The sequence below is a fragment of the Blennius ocellaris genome (genome assembly GCF_963422515.1).
Source record: "Blennius ocellaris genome assembly, chromosome: 2".
NCBI classification, from domain to species: Eukaryota; Metazoa; Chordata; class Actinopteri; order Blenniiformes; family Blenniidae; genus Blennius; species Blennius ocellaris.
This window is the reverse complement of record NC_137651.1, coordinates 24337809-24355683: the sequence shown is the minus strand read 5'-3', so window position 1 is coordinate 24355683 and position 17875 is coordinate 24337809. Positions and strand designations below refer to the sequence as shown.

The following is a 17875-nucleotide window of genomic DNA, read 5'->3' as shown; positions in this document are numbered from 1 at the left end:
TTTTTTTTATAAATATACCGATTTACTATGCAACCTGACAAATTTGAAGCCATTTTGAAAAGAATGGAGGAAGTTTACACTGTCCAGATGTGCTTGGCGCGTCCTTCCCTCAGACAAGCACCATTATATTATTGTAGCTTCAGACTGTTCTGGATTGGAGCAAATAAATCTTAATGGAATATTCAGCTTGGAAAAAAAACGCCCCGGTAATTGAGGATGATATCCATTAACACCACGTTGTTATTAAGGTATATAAGAGACATCTCACTGGTGAATAGAAGAAATCACAGCCACTATCCAGTCTTCTGAAACGAGTTCTAATATTTTCATCCTGCCTGATTTGACCTCCACAGCAGAAAACCTATTAGTTCCTTTTCCTTTAATGCACAGCGACTGATACGGGAGGTTCCAGTTCTTAAATCTGCATTTCCTCCGGTTTCTTTATTTCCAGCTACAGCTCGAGGCTTGAAAAAGGCTTGAAGGATCCACATTAGGCAGGAAGATCTGAGAGCGATACTGCGGCTGTTTTCAAAAATCACCAGGCTTTTCAAACCAGATTGCTTTTCTGCGGAATGGAAAATGGGAATGAAGAGGAAAAAAAAAAGAACTGATTTCAGCTTGTTTGTTTGCTGAGATGGGATTTGGAGGGAAAAGGTTTGTGAGGTTTTGGCAGATTCTTCCCTTTGAGAGACAGTGCCATTTTTATTAAACTCTTTTACAAGTTAAACTATAAATGCGCCAATGCTACTTTTTTTTAAGGGCGGTCCGAACAAGTACTGATCCAATAGAATAAGAATGTAAGCAAAATGTTCATAACTAAATTTCTTGAAATGTCCCTGTATAACAGATATTACTGTAAAGTTCATATTGTTGATATGCTGAGGAACAGAAACGGGCGGCGTCATGTGACCCAGTTTGTATTGGATCCCAGTCAGACATGAGGCACAGCTCTCCACTGCCTCACCTGGGATTTCTGCCCTGGATTTCATCCACTAATACTTTTTACTTCGTAAAATATCAAAAATGTGTAGAGTCATGCTGAAAATTAATCTTTAACACAAATCAGTGGAAAATATTCATCTTTATTTTATGTAAGTTTTTCTTCTCATGGTGGCGGTTCAGGCACACCGAGTCAGATTTCACACATCGGTCATTATACGCTACATGCTGCGTCTGTGACCCCCCCCGTCTCCGGACCCATCTGAGCGAAAACACGGCGGTTGGGTTTGTTCCTCCAGGCTTCGGTCTGTCTCTGCCTCTGGCCCGCGGTCCGCCCGTCTGTCACCCCTGACTCTCCCCTCTCCGTCTCCCGACAGCCCTCCCAGCCCTCGCCAGTGGAAGAACGCCGGGCACGGTGCCAGCGAGCCGGGGCGCCAGTTGAGCAGTCCATCAGTAGCATTAAAGACATGTTATCCACCCGAGTGTATCCGTCTGGCTTAGAGCCCTGATCCCCTGTCCGAGCCCCCCCCCCCTCCCTGCGCTGCCCCCGGTGCTCCACCAGGGGCCCGGGGAAAGTGCAGGCAGCCCCGTTCTTGCTTTATCAGCATGGCACCCGGGCACCCAGGTCTCTTAAAACACGTACACAAATAAATGAGGGGCGCGCTGGAAATAACTGCGTTCTCATCCGCGGCCAAGCTGCCCTGCTGGTCAGGTCATTGTCTTTAAAGGAACCGGGGACCAAAGAAAGCAAAGCCTCGGCCGACCTCCACTGAATCAGCTCTTTTAGAAAACAAAGTCACCAGAGTTCGTTTTATAAAATAGACAAGAGCCTCTGCAGCGGCTTAAAAGGGCCGTTTGTTTCCTGTAATACTTCGTCCAATAATGGACTTGCTGCTTTTCAGCACGGCTAAAAATATTCTCTTTCTCCTTTTTTGATCCTGAATATAGGAGAATCATACTGCGTCCTGTCCTCATTCTATCTGCTTTAATATAACGGTCACTGTTGGTGGATCTTGTTTTCATTGCTGCCGTCACATCAAGGGTCAGATCATCAGGCGAACAAACAGCGCTCTCCATTTGTGTTTCACACAAACTCCTGTTCAGCAAAGCTTTGGAAATATAATCGTGACCATTTGATGCGGCTGATTTCCTAAGATGTCTTTGCTATTTTGACTTCATTTCATAAATATACATTTTAAAAATGTTTTTTGGATCAAGTATGTATCTCTGCTCTGAGAGACCAAACCTGCAGGTCTTTTTGACCCTGACCTGGACGACTCACAAAGTACTCATTTAAAAAAAAAATAAATAAATAAAAATTTGTGAGTACTCGTACTTTAAAGAAGTGTAATCCATGTCATGTAGTGACAGTTTAGACCAGACCTCCACCTGCTCCGGTACCTTCGCCACGATTTCTACAATGACACAAACGGTTTTATAGTCGCTCTACTGTATCTGCTGTCGTGTACACAAGGTCCTCATGTTACTGCGCCCGGTACTACTGGGATAAACACCCATAATGAAGTGTGTTATTAATAGTCCTGGCACACTGCAGCAGGAGAAACAAAAGCAGACCTTGCTCCTCTTGACCAGTTTCTTTTGGTTTAAAAGTGGAGCGGCGAGCTTGACGGGTGTGAATGTAGGGCTCTGCCTTGCTTAATCATCAATAATGTAGCAGGTAAAAAGAAAAAAAAAAACCTTCTGCATAACCTGGCGTGATTGAAGTTCTCATTTGTGGATTTCATGGTGTGGAAGACGGCAGGACCTCTTTCTGTGTGGGTCAGTGCTCTGATTCTACCGTTGTTTGTCTTCACAGTGGCCGTGGACGAGTCCTGGAGTGACGGAGGCTACGAGGGGAAACAGAGGTCTGTCAGTCGCCTTATCTGAATGGATGGGAATCTATATTTCTGACCTTTTTTTTTTATCTCCTTTTCTTTTATCTTTTGATACGGCTGTGAAACTCGAGGTCGAGTCATTCTTGACAGGCTCTGCCGACACGTACACATGCCAGCCTTGGAAGTGAAGCATTGGTTAAGATAAATACAAAGTGGAAAAAATATCCAACTACTTTTGACCTGATGTACTGCCATATTTAGTAGCCGTCACAGGCAGCTGTGTCGAGTTGATCCAGCTTTCACTGATTTTACTGATTTATGGTTATTGAATTTACCTTTTGAAACGTCCTCATACACATTTTCTTCCACAGAGTAGGGCTGTAGTACTCGATTCTGGATTCGAGACGTTCTTTTTCATGGTTTTTTTTTGTGTTGTCTCGGACTCCTTGGTACTTGCCATTGGACTAGCGAAATATTTTAATCATCTCGACCGAGTCCAACTCTGTTTTGAAACCTGGGTTAAAGCTTGAATCTTTTTCTAATTATTTTTTAATTGACGCAAATCCACCCCCACCACAAGTCTCCACCTTCACAACAGTCCCGGATATGGGGAGGCAGTATTTTTGCTGCAAAGCCCCATTTAAGTAGCAGCAGCTCCATTTAGCTGCAGTTTCATGCAGCGAGCCTCCAGACGTCATTTGGATGGAACATGAAAAAAGCGGCCAAAGATACCCCCGCATCCGTCTAACTGATGTGTCCAGTAGAATCTCGGACAAGGGACCCGGTAAGAGCGGGTAAATATTCGAGTATGGAGAGGTTTTTACTGTTAACGTACGTTAATGAGGGACAGCCTGCTGTGAAGTTTACTTCAGTCAAACATGAGGCCCGTTGCACCAAAACCGGCCGTTAAATCCTCCAATCCGGCCACAGAATCCACGACGCAAGTGGATATGCCTTTTGTTTAAAAAAAACAAAAAACATGTGTAGGTGAATAGTTTAAAAAAAGCAACATTGTTTTTGTTGTTTAACTGCACACACAAGGTTGTTCCATTTTCAACGCTTTATTCACAGTGAGGATTGCAGGACATCTAGGAAGAGTTGGGTAAAATGAAATTCCTCTCATTTTGTGGTCGTGAAAATATTTGTTTTCTCTTGATCTCATCTGGACGTCACGTGACCTCATGCGTTTGCATTATTTGCAGCCCAGAGGTGTGGTACAGTACAAAGCATTCGCTGTGAGAAAGCCCCGCGGCGGTGGACGACGTGGGGCATTAAGAGCTCGCGTCCTCCTGGGAGGCAGTCAACATCTCCAATTAGTCTCATTTAAAACATGAAACCATCCCTGCAGCGGCCAGGTGGAGGCAGGAACGGAGAGACGGAAAGATGAAAGACTGAAGGGCTTCAGAGTGTTTGGCAGGACAAGAGCGGTTTGAATTCCCAAATATCTCTCAGGTTTCCACCTGAAAAAAAGACCTTCATAATAATCCCACTTGAAGTTTTTATGTGAAGCTTTCACTGGAATAAAAGACACATTCTTTGTCTTCCACAACAGAACCGTCAGTTTTGGTTCACCGGGGCCACGGTGACTCTCAAGATTGTGGTGAATATTGATGTAAAACAGACAACTTGTGGGGGAATTCGACTGACTTCCTGCTCTCGTGCTACTGTTACAGGCCGACGTGGGAGACAAGTGAGAAACTTTAGTCAACAAGACAAGTCGTGTCTTTAAAAGTGTAATGACCACGGAAATAAAAAAACAACAGACGAGGGAAGCTTGGAACTTTTGATCTTAAATGACGAGAAATCAAACTGTAAATAAAGCAACTGTGGTATCTAAATGTGGCGTTGGATCAGCGCGGTTTTATTAGGTCCAGATTTTAGGTTTAGTCAAGGTTTTACAGTTTATTAGGATTTTGCTTTGGTTTGTTGATTCATCATTCATTTGTGGATGTGGTAATACATCGACTGATTAAATCTGAACTGTGGACAATCGAGCTGAAGTCTAATGCACTGATCCTCCCTCATAATAACAATAACATGGTGCTATTCTTTAAAAAACATACTTGAGTTGTGTGGATTACAAACCACGGTGCCGTTCGTCTTCCTCATATCCAACAACAAAGACTTTTATAGCAGGTCTGATGCTGGTGTTTGTTCTAAAACCATGTTTGTGTCTGGCAAAATACATTTTCTTTGAGGAACTTTTCACTTTTTGGTTGGATAAATGTTTCAGCACTGCGAGCACCGAACCATGGAGGCGTATGAAAATAGCAGACACACTTAAAATAAACCCTTTTGGTCTGAAGCTTTCCAGAAAACAGTAGAACTCAATCAGATTGGTTTAAACTTTGAGACGAAATCTGTTTTTTCCACTGAGGAGATTCAGTTTGAAGGCCGTGTTCACACTTCGCTCATTTCTCCTTGTTAGGATCACTCTGTTACATACGGAAGAGTATTAGTGCCATTGAAGGAAAACAAATAAAAAATTCGAAGGCTAAAAAAAATGTATAAGAAAAAATCTCGAGTTTGGTTTTCGACTTTTTTTCTGAAGTGCATGAGGTTTTTTTGTTAGTTTTTTTTTAGCTTCCAAATTTTTTTTCTCCTTCAGTGACCCTAATACTCTTCAGTAGTTACGCCTGCAAACAACCTGCAAATTGATTAAAGTTGGATCAAACTAATGAAAGAGAGGAGAACCTGATCAAGACTGTTGAGATGAAACTGGGAGGGCGGAGCCAGATTAGAGGGCGGAGCCAGAGGAGACCTGAAACAGGAGATGAGTAAACACATGATCATGAACTAGAATCATCAGAATGACCCCAAACCTCCACAGCACTCAAGTATTAAAATGTAGTAAATTAGAGATACACCGATACCAGTAGAGCGTATCAGAGTACCCGACGAGTATTTTACATAACGTCTGGGAACGTATTGGAAGAGGTCGCGCTTACAAATTCCCAGAAGAAGAATCCTTTGGCACGATTGCCTCTATCTTCTCTATATTTAATGGTAGAACAGCATCAGCTTCCCAATGTGGCGGCGGAGAGAAGAGCCATTAACTGACTCACTTTGTCCTCCTGCATTCAGTGAGGAGACCCTCAGAACAAGCCTTTTCAGTCTTTACGTGTCGTCCATTAATGCCGACATCAAGTTATTTTGACCTGTGCCGCGAGTCGTTAGAGTGAGCACTTGTCAACAGTTGTGACTTGAGGAGAGCCATTCTTTCTTTCCCGTGACGGTTAATGTGTTCAGCAGCACTTAGGAAGTACTTCCCCTCTTCTTTTCCTCGCCGAACAACCCCCAGTGGCGTCGACACTGACGCAGGAGCCGTCGTTCTTCTCTGGAGGTTGAGGAGCTTGAGGAAGTCACAGACGGCAGCGTCCTCCCGCCTCCTTCCACCTGCTATCGCCTGTCGGTGAGATGCAGTGGGTCACAGCCTTCCCGTGCGGCACCAGAGAACTCAAGTGCTTTGCTTGATAAAGGATTCGCGGTACGGCGGCACAACGCTCTGCTGAGTGGGGTTTCTTTTCTAAAAGACTGATATCAGCAGTGCCTCAGAGACTGGTCCAGTCAGCACTGCCCATGTGGCTTTTGTTTTTTGTTTTTTTTTTATATCATATTTGCTGCACACGAGTTCACCTGCTTGACATTGTTTTGCCATCTGGATCATTTCAACCACTTTTCTTTGGATTGTGCACAAATGCTGGGTGACAATCTTGAAGTCAAACATCCCATGTGCTGCTGTTTGCTGCACACATTTTAGTGTAATTGAACTACACGTCAAGCCAGAACCTCTTCAGATCCTCCTAAAGTCTTGCTCAAGGGCAGTTGAAGGATCCACCGGATGAGTTGTCTGAGGCGTGTTCCTTCGCTCGTCTATATGATGACGGAACGTTTTCATAAACTTCCACCTCCTTCCCGCCGTTCTGTAAGAGTTGTCTTTTCAGTGGCACCGGGATGGAGGTTTTGTTGTTTTCACCTGAAGTGGTTGGACTGTCACCGTGCTCAGAAACAAACGGGTGTGTTCGGTTTATCTCACCAGTTCGTCTCATTATGATTCAACCGCTCAGAGTAAAAACAAGCTCAATGTTTGAAGCAGAATATTGCTTTAGGGACTATCGATGATAATTAATATTCTCCTGTGTCTGTCATCAAAATGGTTCCTGGCGTCTCCCGTTGAGATTCTGCTTCCCATGAAACATTCCCGGCCTGCATTTGCACCGCTTTCTCTCCTTGTTGAGTCGACCCCTCTCTGTTTTCTATAAGTATTCCTCCTCCTCTTCCTCCTCCTCCGTCCTCTAACATTCCTCTGGCTGCCCGTCTCCACCAACAATCCAGCCGCATAAATTACAGCGTGTCCTCACACAACCTGTGCACATCCTCACAGCCCGAGACCCACTTTTACATTTTTGTCAGACATTATTCTTGACCACGTACGATAAAAATAAAAAAAAACGCTGGTTTTTGCCAGCTCTGGGAGTTTTAGCTTTTATAAAGGCGGGGAGAATTGATTGAAGAAGAACTGCTATGCTTGTACATTTAAATACCACATTACCTCGCAGTGACCCCCTCACTGGATCAAATATTCCCTCAAACTATATATATATTTATCGCTTCTGGAAATCGTAATTGCAAATACAAGGTTTGAGAGGCTTTGGCAAGCAGATTATACGTATCATCAAAAAATACCACGCGGGGTATTTGTTTCTTTGTCGCAAACGATGGAAAGTTTGACGCCTGCCTTGCTTTGCAAGGCTCCTCGCAGGGACACAAGTTGTCAAAGTTTTTTTGTCTTGAAGCAGATGTGAACTGAATAAGTCGCCTCCCATGTGTTATTTATTTAGCGTATTATTGCTGCGTCAGTTTGATTAAAGCAGACCTGGTCTGAAGTCCATTCACAGAGGTTGAACTCATTACGGAGGAATTGATGCGTAATAATGTGCAATTAAGAAATTAAGTGGGCTTTAACAACTTTCAGATAATTCGCCCCTCAATTGCCAACGAACGCTCGGTGCCAGGAAGTCAGGAAGTTTCGGTTTTTCTCTGGTAGCTGGAATACCATGATGTTTTGTGGACCCTTGGAAAAACTTTTGAATTGATTGAAGCTGGATTTTTTCATTTTCTTTAAAAAAAAAAAAAAAGGATTTCTGAGGCCATGTTGCAATGACTTCAAGTGAAAACACAAAACTTTTCGCTAAGATTTAGGCGTACGTTTACATGACACTGATGCTCGGAGCCACTGAAAATGCAACTTAAAAAAAAAAAAAAAAAAAACGACTCTCGAGGAGGAATTATTTATAAAAATGCTCTGTCGTCGTGAAAAACGTGACTTTCTGAAACGGTTGGGCTCCATCCATCCATAAATGCTGCTACTGCTCATGCCCACCACGGCCGCAGTAACACATCTTAATAACAATCCAATTGGCCGTCTGTCCGTACCGTGTTCTGCCATTGTTAATGTTTAGAGCGTATTATTGTGTTATCTGTGTGGTTTAATTACAAAAACGAACGACTGCTTTGTAAATGTGAGTCCAGAGGAGTCGCTGCCTCACCAGCCAGGAGCCTCACCGCACCTCACTGGTGCCGAGGTACTACATAGTACCAGGACAATGAACACAGACCAGACAAAACTATTCAGGCCTTGTTAAGCGACACACATTTTCCAAAACGGTTCATGAAAAGATTTGAACCCTTTGCATTGGGGGGAATATCCGCCGAATCCCAATTCGTTCAGAAGGTTTGAAAGTGTCTGCCACCGTAGTGCTTTGATACTACCGGACGCCTTCAGAGGACATCGCCTGCAGTGAAAGGTGACGAGGTCAGAAGATCACCAACCGCAGCTCGGTTCGGTCACTTCCCGTAGAAATTAAGCACTTTTCATGTAAACTGTGAAATTGCCTCAGACCGAGTAAATATAGCAGGCGCCACCTTTAACCCACGTTGAAAAGAGCTTTCAGGCCTTCGTCTTGATCATTCTGTGTGCATTCCAGGATTGTCTCCGGCTCACTCTGGTGTGCTTCAGCCCTGAAAGAAGGCCGACGTCGCCTCGCTGACAATCAGACGCTCCTCTTTGTGCTCCTCTCTCCGGGTCAATGCCGGAGTCCCGAGCTGCTGGAATTTTCGTCAGCATACTCGGAGCCCAAATGTCACATTGTATTTTCTGATGAATACCAACGCCGCGGATTATCGCATTTCTTTCCACTTTCCGTTGCGCGCTGAGTTTAAGCTGCCGCAAGTCGGGTGTGGGCAGCCCCTCCAGGAGATGACTGTACTGTAATGATCAGATCTCGGGTTTGCGCACGGGAACAAAAGCTCTGAAATATTCGTCTCCTTTGCCGTCTCAGAGCTCCCGAGCCACGGCAGCATCCAGACGCTGGTGGCGGTGAGGGAAGAGACGAGACACTTACGGAGACAGGCTGAGAAAGTGAAGGACAGAAAGAGGACAGGGTTACTTCAAGTACTTCTGAATACTTCGAAATCAGTGATCACAAGGCAACCAGGCCATGTACCGGGGAAAGAAAAAAAAAACAGACACTGACTTATGTTACCTTCAAGCACTTTTCACTTTGTCCTTCAGAGACTGGAGCCAAAATTACAGCGTTTTATGATGTCAGGTCTTTCAAAAAGATGAGATGTACGACTGGCGGTAATCATTTGTTTACTGAATTCTAATCATGCGAGGCCGAACCCTTCTCTGGTTTGACTTATTTCATCTTTTTTTGTTTCGTTCTGTTTTTGGGTCAAGGACACCGTGTTCACTGAGGAAACATATGTCTGATCGCCCAGATTCTTTACTTACAACTTCATCCATTGATCTTCCACACTGCTTCATCCAGTTCACTCCGTGTGTGCTGGCACTACCAGCGATAATATGCTGAGTCATTTTCACCTGGGCAGGTAGCCGTCCATATCAGGACCACACCAGCAGGACATTTACTGTCACCAGTTTCCCCACAGAGTTTTACTGTTGAAGGTCTCATTAACCAGCTGCCCGACACATTAATGATCTTTATGGCAACTGCACACTCGCTATAATGAGTGTGACGACTTTTCTGTTGGATTACATGACCAAATTGGAGTTTCATGCCTGACCTGTAAACCTACCAAGTCTCGGGAGAATAAAAGGAGTCAAGGAAACGTGACACTCTGGAGGCCAGAGTTGTTGTCCATCGACTGATGCATGTGCACAAGAACTATTTATTTCTAGAAAGTGTTGTTTTTGCTCGATTACACAAGCATTTTGAAAAAGTTGCACCACCGTGGCTCCCAAAATGAAACTAAAATTTAGCGTTTTCACTTGGAATGGTTGTGAATGGATCCTGAGCACGGCTTTGTCTACACTCCGCTGGTTTTTTTTTGTTTTGTTTGTGTTTGTGTTTGTTTTCTACAAGCACAATGACGGCCTCTGTCGCCCAGGTGACATTTGCAATTTACAATTGCAAATGCATCGGTGTTGAAGCGTCACGATGCTTTGCAATTGTTGTATTGGTTGAAATTCCAGGTGGAGACAGCACACACATTGGGTTCTGTTGCACTTTTCTAACCTTCCAGTTTCCTCCAATGTGCTCGAGCCTCGTTCACATCCTGGTGTCTGATTGGCCGTCGAGGGAAGCCTTCTGATTGGCCACATGTTGCATCCAGCCAGAGTCTGCGTGACTCTGCTCACGGGCAGATTTGTCCCCGGGTTTCAGGCTCCGCCGACCAATCACAGTGAAGAACACATCCAAAGTTCCCAATTCACTGAGAAATGATGTGTGGCGGAGCGAAACCTGCCAGGATTCAGAGGAAAATGCTTAATTAGATGAAAAGCTGCAGGATTTAGAACCTTCATTTAACTCATTTTGCCAGAAAGAAGCTGGGTTCTTTTTTTTTTTTGTGTGTTTCAGTTTTAATTCAGTGAACACACACACACACACACACACACACACACACACACACACACACACACACACACACACACACACACACACACACACACACACACACACACACACACACACAGAGGAGTGTAACCCAGCCTCGACCTGCTCAGAGCCGCTTTTTCAAAATCAGCCTCACTGTGGAATTTTGATTTTAACACGATGAAAAGCTTCTTTTTTTATTATTATACACACTGGATCCTTGTTCTGATGAAAACATTTAAATGTGTTTTAACTCTTTTTAGAAAGGGACTCTGTCAAAGCTTCTTTCCATTTGCGCCACGCTGAACTCGTTCTGCTTGACCTGTGAGCTCATCTGCATTCAGAGTTTTCACTTTATAGAATCGTCTGCTCAGGACGTCTCAGTGTCTCTTCGCGTGATACTTCTGCGACTGAGGGGTGTGACATCCATAAAGTAACACACTACCCATGATTTCTCTTCAGGTGTGTGTGTGTCTGTGTTTATACCTGAAAGCATTGATCAGTTTGGCGTCTGGTTACACACAGTTTTTGCGTTTTGGTTTCGGAGACGTTTTTCTAAAATGGTAAAAAATGCTGAAGATGAAGTGGTTTCCATGTTGGGCCAAGAGCTTTGCAGTGAACTAGATCCAGAAGACGGTGCCATCAATGAGAGTCGCCAGCTTTGTGGTCGGCGCCATTGTTGTTGTTGTCCGTCTCCTCTCGCATGTGCAGATGCAGTATTTACTATGGCTGTTAAATTTTTTATTTATTTATTTGTGCTTCTTGTCTTCAGGGGTGACGGTGTTGGAGGGTGACAGTGGTTTTTTTGTGATGACGTGTTGGAGGGAGACGGTGTTGGAGGGTGACAGTGTTGGAGGGTGACGGTGTTGGAGGGTGACGGTGTTGGAGGGAGACGGTGTTGGAGGGTGACAGTGTTGGAGGGAGACGGTGTTGGAGGGAGACGGTGTTGGAGGGTGACGGTGTTGGCGGGAGACGTGTTGGAGGGAGATGGTGTTGTAATGGTGACGGTGTTGGAGGGTGGCGGTGTTGTAATGGTGACAGTGTTGGAGGGTGACGGTGTTGTAATGGTGACGGTGTTGGAGGGTGACGGTGTTGTAATGGTGACGGTGTTGGAGGGAGACGGTGTTGTGATGATGACAGTGTTGGAGGGTGGCAGTGTTGTAATGGTGACGGTGTTGGAGGGTGACAGTGTTGAAGGGTGACAGTGTTGGAGGGTGACGGTGTTGGAGGGTGACGGTGTTGTAATGGTAACAGTGTTGGAGGGTGACAGTGTTGGAGGGCGACAGTGTTGGAGGGTCACAGTGTTGGAGGGTTACAGTGTTGGAGGTTGACGGTGTTGGAGGGAGACGGTGTTGTGATGATGACAGTGTTGGAGGGTGGCAGTGTTGTAATGGTGACGGTGTTGGAGGGTGACAGTGTTGAAGGGTGATGGTGTTGTAATGGTAACAGTGTTGGAGGGTGACGGTGTTGTAATGGTGACAGCGTTGGAGGGTGACGGTGTTGTAATGGTGACGTGTTGGAGGGAGACGGTGTTGGAGGGTGGCGGTGTTGAGGGTGACGGTGTTGGAGGGTGGCAGTGTTGGAGGGAGACGGTGTTGTAATGGTGACGGTGTTGGAGGGTGGCAGTGTTGTAATGGTGACAGTGTTGGAGGGTGACGGTGTTGTAATGGTGACGGTGTTGGAGGGTGACAGTGCTGGAGGGTGACAGTGTTGGACGGTGACGGTGTTGGAGGGTGACGGTGTTGTAATGGTGACGGTGTTGGAGGGAGACGGTGTTGGAGGGTGACAGTGTTGGAGGGTGACGGTGTTGGAGGGAGATGGTGTTGTAATGGTGACGGTGTTGGAGGGTGGCAGTGTTGTAATGGTGACAGTGTTGGAGGGTGACGGTGTTGTAATGGTAACAGTGTTGCAGGGTGACGGTGTTGGAGGGTGACGGTGTTGTAATGGTGACAGCGTTGGAGGGTGACAGTGTTGGAGGGTGACAGTGTTGGAGGGTGACGGTGTTGTAATGGTGACGGTGTTGGAGGGTGACGTGTTGGACGTGACGGTGTTGTAATGGTGACATGTTGGAGGGTGACAGTGTTGGACGTGACGGTGTTGGAGGGTGAGGGTGTTGTAATGGTGACGTGTTGGAGGGAGACGATGTTGGAGGGTGACGGTGTTGTAATGGTGATGTGTTGGAGGGTGACGTGTTGGAGGGTGACGGTGTTGTAATGGTGATGTGTTGGAGGGTGACGGTGTTGTAATGGTGATGTGTTGGAGGGTGACGGTGTTGTAATGGTGACAGTGTTGGAGGGTGACGGTGTTGGAGGCAGACCTGGTGATGGCCAGTAGCCAATCTCAGCCGTTTCTCCTCCAGCTCTGCTTTTCCTCTCCTTCCTTTGTGTTTCAGGAAAACAGATTAAATGAGCTGGAATCGGTCACAGAGCTGCTCTGCTCTTTATCATTTGATAAACTCTATTTCTTTTTTTTTTTTGCACTTCTATTCAATTGTTTTCATTTTTCTTTGAAGTAATAGTGATGGAGCTCTGCATTTTAAAGCACGTCAGCACTGAAGCAGACAAGAACAGAAAGAAAGAGCAAATAAAGTCGCACTTAAAATCTTCATTTTCTAAATAAACTGAACGGATTTTTCATCAATGTGAATTATGTTTAGCTTTGTTCATTTATTTTGAAAGTAATTAAATAGCACTGGTACCAGAATGGGGTTCAATACTGTAAGTAGTAAAATATCCCTGATAGAACCTGGTCTGTACTACCTCACCTCAGTACTACGTCATCTCAGTACTACGTCACCTCAGTACTACGTCACCTCAGTACTACGTCACGCATCAGTAGCAGCAAGACAGGAGATCAGAAGGGCTGACACCAGCAAGTGCAGTTTATTTAATCTTTTTCAGAGCTAAAGCCATTAAATACTTTTAATTTTATGATCTTAACCTTAATCTTTTTTGTTGTTGTTGCTTTTATTTAACATTAAAATTGTGATTTTAGGATTAGTTTCAGCACTTCAAGACCTGAGATAAGAGTTTTTACCGGTTTTATCAGTTACACACTCTTAAATGTTTCGTCAAATTGTCAAAATGGAATTTTACTTCGATACTTTTGCTTCCAAGATATACAACATCATATAAAATACATTCATGCTGATTAATGAAGATATAACGGATCAAATGGCTTGGTTTTATCATAAAATTTTTGATTTTGTTCATCTAAAATTTAAAAAAAAAAAAGTTTTTTCCATTGTGGTTAAATCATGTTTTTAACATTTTGTAATATTCATAATAGAAGCATCTTCAGTATTTTGTGGCTTTGACCTGTTTTGTTCCTTCCTGTCCCTCACTCCCAACAAGGAAAGACGTGCGATCGTCCGCAGGTTTGATGTTACAGTTGAAATAAAGGGAAACATTTAGATTAATGGGATTAACGTCCTGGATTAACAATCACCTGGATCGCCACACGTCTGATCAGAACGATTAGCACATGCTTGTGGTTCTCGTCGCGCCGCTTCCCTCCGTCTGCTCCGCGGCGCCGGCGATCGCAGCTGTCCAATCAGCTGCAGACACACACGCTTCCCGCTCGTCTGATTGGTCCACTGGTCCTCTCGTCTCGCGACCATCATTTAAACCTCGTTTTTGTTTAGTGGGGTTTTTTTTTTTGTGTGTGTAATTTGTGAAGGAGTGAACGGCAGATAGATCACCGTGTGGCTACTAGAACAGAGGAGGGAGGAGAGAGGGTGATGAAGAAAAGGAGGGGCGGACGAGTGCAGCAGTCGGTGGGGAAACGAGAGGAGAGACGGAGGAATGGAGGATGTTTGCGAGGCTGCAGACTCTCGGCGATGCAGCGATGGCAAATCAGGCCGAGGCAGGGTCATATGAGGACGCCGGCGGGGGGGGGGGGGGGGGGGGGGGGGGGGGGGTGGAGGAGGGGCTGAAAGATGGAGAGAGGAATCATGGGTAGAGGGAGGGAGTGAAACAAAAGGACGATGAAAAAGGCAAAACAAGAGGCTGAACGGCACGGATCCACCGACGGAACTGACGTTCCCTCCCGCCTGTCGGTGGATTCTGCTTTCTGGTGTCTGAAACCATCTTTTAATCTCCGTGTCACGGCATCATAATCTGGCTTTCATGAGATTAGTTTTGGTTTTTAGAACTTCAGAAATGATCATTTTAAGTCTTGATATTTGAGCCTTGATTTCAGCTCCGTGACACTGTGATTAATTCAGTGTGAAACCTTAAATCCTGACACCCGAAATCTGGATTTCCTCAAGTTTTGCACTCATCCCGGTGTTATTGGAAGGAAAACGACGCAGAGCGAGCCTCACGAGAATCCTGTTTTCTAAACGTAACTCGACAAGATGACAATAGTAAACTCTGCATTTTTATCGATAGCATTAATAATTGATGGGAATATTGTATTTCAGCACCCTGTCACCCTGGAATCACAGTGACGACTGTATGAGAGTAAAGTCACCTGGAATGACGATCCAACTTGTCTGTGTTTTGCCATTGTTAATGTTTATAGATAGTTTATAGATATAGTTTATAATATCGTTTATGATTTCACTTGTGGAAACAGACATTTTTTTTTTTAACCTAAAGCGCTTTTTGTCACCAATTCACAAAGACGATGCGTTTTGACTTGAAACCTCATGTAATTTGGCCATTAGAGAAAAGCAGCGGACATTGCAGTACCGCCAGCAGCCTTAGGGGGCAGTGTTTGGATTTTAATAAAGTATTAACTGGTAGAAGTTTAGAAAAACATCTGAATGACAACTTGAGGTGTTTTATCATCCACCGCAGCACAACGCTTTCTTCAGATTGTTCCTCTTCCTGTCACCATCAATCAATTTCTTCTTCTTCTTCTTCTTCTTCTTCTTCTTCTTCTTCTTCTTCTTCTTCTTCTTCTTCTTCTTCTTCTTCTTCTTCTTCTTCTTCTTCTTCTTCTTCTTCTCCTTCTTCTCCTCCTGAACTTCAGTCTTTTTGGTATTTCGCTGGTACGTAGATGTAGAACAACTCCCTCTGCTGGATCAAATGTCAAATATTCATTTCAACGCATTTGACTCGTGAAATATGAAACGCTGTGGCGTCGTTAGAAATTCATTCAAATACCAGTTTTCCTCAGTGAGCCTTTACAGTGTCTTTGCATTTGGACTGATTTTGCAGTCTGTTTGGGTTTTTTTTTTTACATGTATTCTTCGGTATTTGCTCAACATTTCAATCGAGCAACTAGTACAGAATTTACTCCTGTTTTCAAACTAACCTGAGTACAACCATCAGAAGATTTCTACTGTTCATGATGGACTTTCCTCAAAAAGCAGCTGCCTTCCTCCCCTCAGCACACTGAAAGTGAAGAAAAACGGTGTGATTTAATAAATTGTTTGTTATTTTTCTATTATTGTTTTTGCAGAGACTAAGCAGGAGAAAACAAGATTGAAATCTTTTAATCATTTCTCCATTAAAACACGACTCATCCCTTTGTTCGCTGCGGCCGCGATGAACCTTTTATCTGCCAGGAGGAGCGACTCGATCCGCTCTCTATCTCCGCTTCCCATCACGTCTGCCTGCAGCTTCAATTTCAGTCCTCCTTTCGCTTTGTCTTTTCCCAGAAAGATTCCCAAGAACGGAGCCAAGCCAGATCACAGATGAGCGATAAAAACCCTTCTGAGGACGGCGCTGTCCGAGGCGAGGCGGCCGGCCCGAGCCAACCGACGCCGATTAGTGATCCTCGCACAGGGGGCTTTTTCTTTCCTCCCACTCCACTGCCAGAGAATAAATTAGTGACCGTGCAACAAATTAGTGACTGTGCAGTTGAAGAATGTTGAGGAGCTTGGCATCAGGATGAAGATCAGGGGAAACAATTGATGAGTTCATTTAAAAAAAAATGTTTTTGTTGACAGCAGGTGCCTCTTTATTTTCATGACATGAGAGGAGGTTCAGGATCAATTATCGCTTTTTCTGAGTTTTAATCAAATATTTGATTCTCAAACTCCTTTTGTGGCGGAGTCCTCGACAGGTAACATTAAATTTAACTGTATTTTATTTGTTATTTTGAGACATGTCTATACTGAGTGTGTTCTGTCATGTTTCTGACCATTGAAAAACAAAAATCAATACAGTTGTGGAGAATATTAGCACAAAGTGGCCAAGAATAGAATTTCCTTTAAAGGGAAACTGAATATTAGACTGAACCTTTTCGGTTCTGCAGGAAAATCAGTGTGGAAGAAAACCTGAGATGCATTAATACCAATACAAATATTGGTTATTGGGTATAAAACCAGCAACCTCATCACCAGAGAGTGTTTTTACTCCGGGCCACGCTACATGCTTCATGCTACATGCTAAAGAGTTTTTTGCTCATATGCCAACGATGCTACATGCTACATGCTAAATAGATTTGAGTTCATATGCCAATGATGCTACATGCTACATGCTAAATAGATTTGAGCTCATATGCCAACGATGCTATATGCTAAACATAATTGAAGTATTACTGATACACTCATTAACAGCGAGCTCTGACTGCAGTCTACAGTCGGTATAGGACAGTGCTACGCACTGCACTATACGTTCGCACATGGAGTATGACTTGGGCTTTATAGCATTTAATAAGTACTCATAGTCATACTCACTCGGTATCGGCTTGTAGCTAAAGGTTAGTACTACTGCTTGTCTTTTTTTTTTTTTTAAAGATTACAAGTAAATGACAAGGAAATAATACTCAGCAGCGATCGGTTTATAAAAATCCAGTTTTCTGCTCCAGTTTCCATGAAATGTTTTCAGTCCTGGTCAAATCTGAAAACTCCAGTAAAAGCAAGAGGGGGCGGGGCTTAGCTCTGCTCTCCAGCGTTAGAACGGCGGCCGGCATTGTCCGGCCCGCGGTGCCGCCATTTCATGTCAAACGGACTCTGGGGAAGATTAGGAGATACTTTTGTCAGACGGGCCGTGGCTGAATAGCGAAAAAAGAAAAGGGGAAATTTAGAGAGTTGGTGGTGGTGGTGGTGGTGGTGGGGGGGGGGGGGGTGCAGAGCAAATGAAACTGGACGACGAAGAGCCGCGGGGAGACGGGAGTGAAAGGGAAAAAGGGGGCCGCGGAGGGAGGGAGGGAGAGGCTGGCGGATAGAGAGAAGGCCAAATGTGTCTGGGAAAGTTTGGGTAGCTGAGGTGCATTGTGGGAGAGCAGACGGGCTGTCTGGGGGGTCTG

At 44.5% G+C, this 17875-nt stretch overlaps 1 long non-coding RNA gene across 1 annotated transcript in view; it reads left to right on the top strand.

Annotated features, from left to right (window-relative positions):
- The first annotated feature begins 2549 nt into the window (after positions 1-2549).
- LOC308136234 overlaps positions 2550-17875 on the top strand; it is a 40890-nt gene continuing 25564 nt past the window's right edge. Inside the window, exons 1-2 of the long non-coding RNA XR_013936824.1 lie at positions 2550-2617; positions 2756-2804. This is a non-coding gene — a long non-coding RNA (uncharacterized lncRNA). The remainder of the gene's footprint in view (positions 2618-2755; positions 2805-17875) is intronic.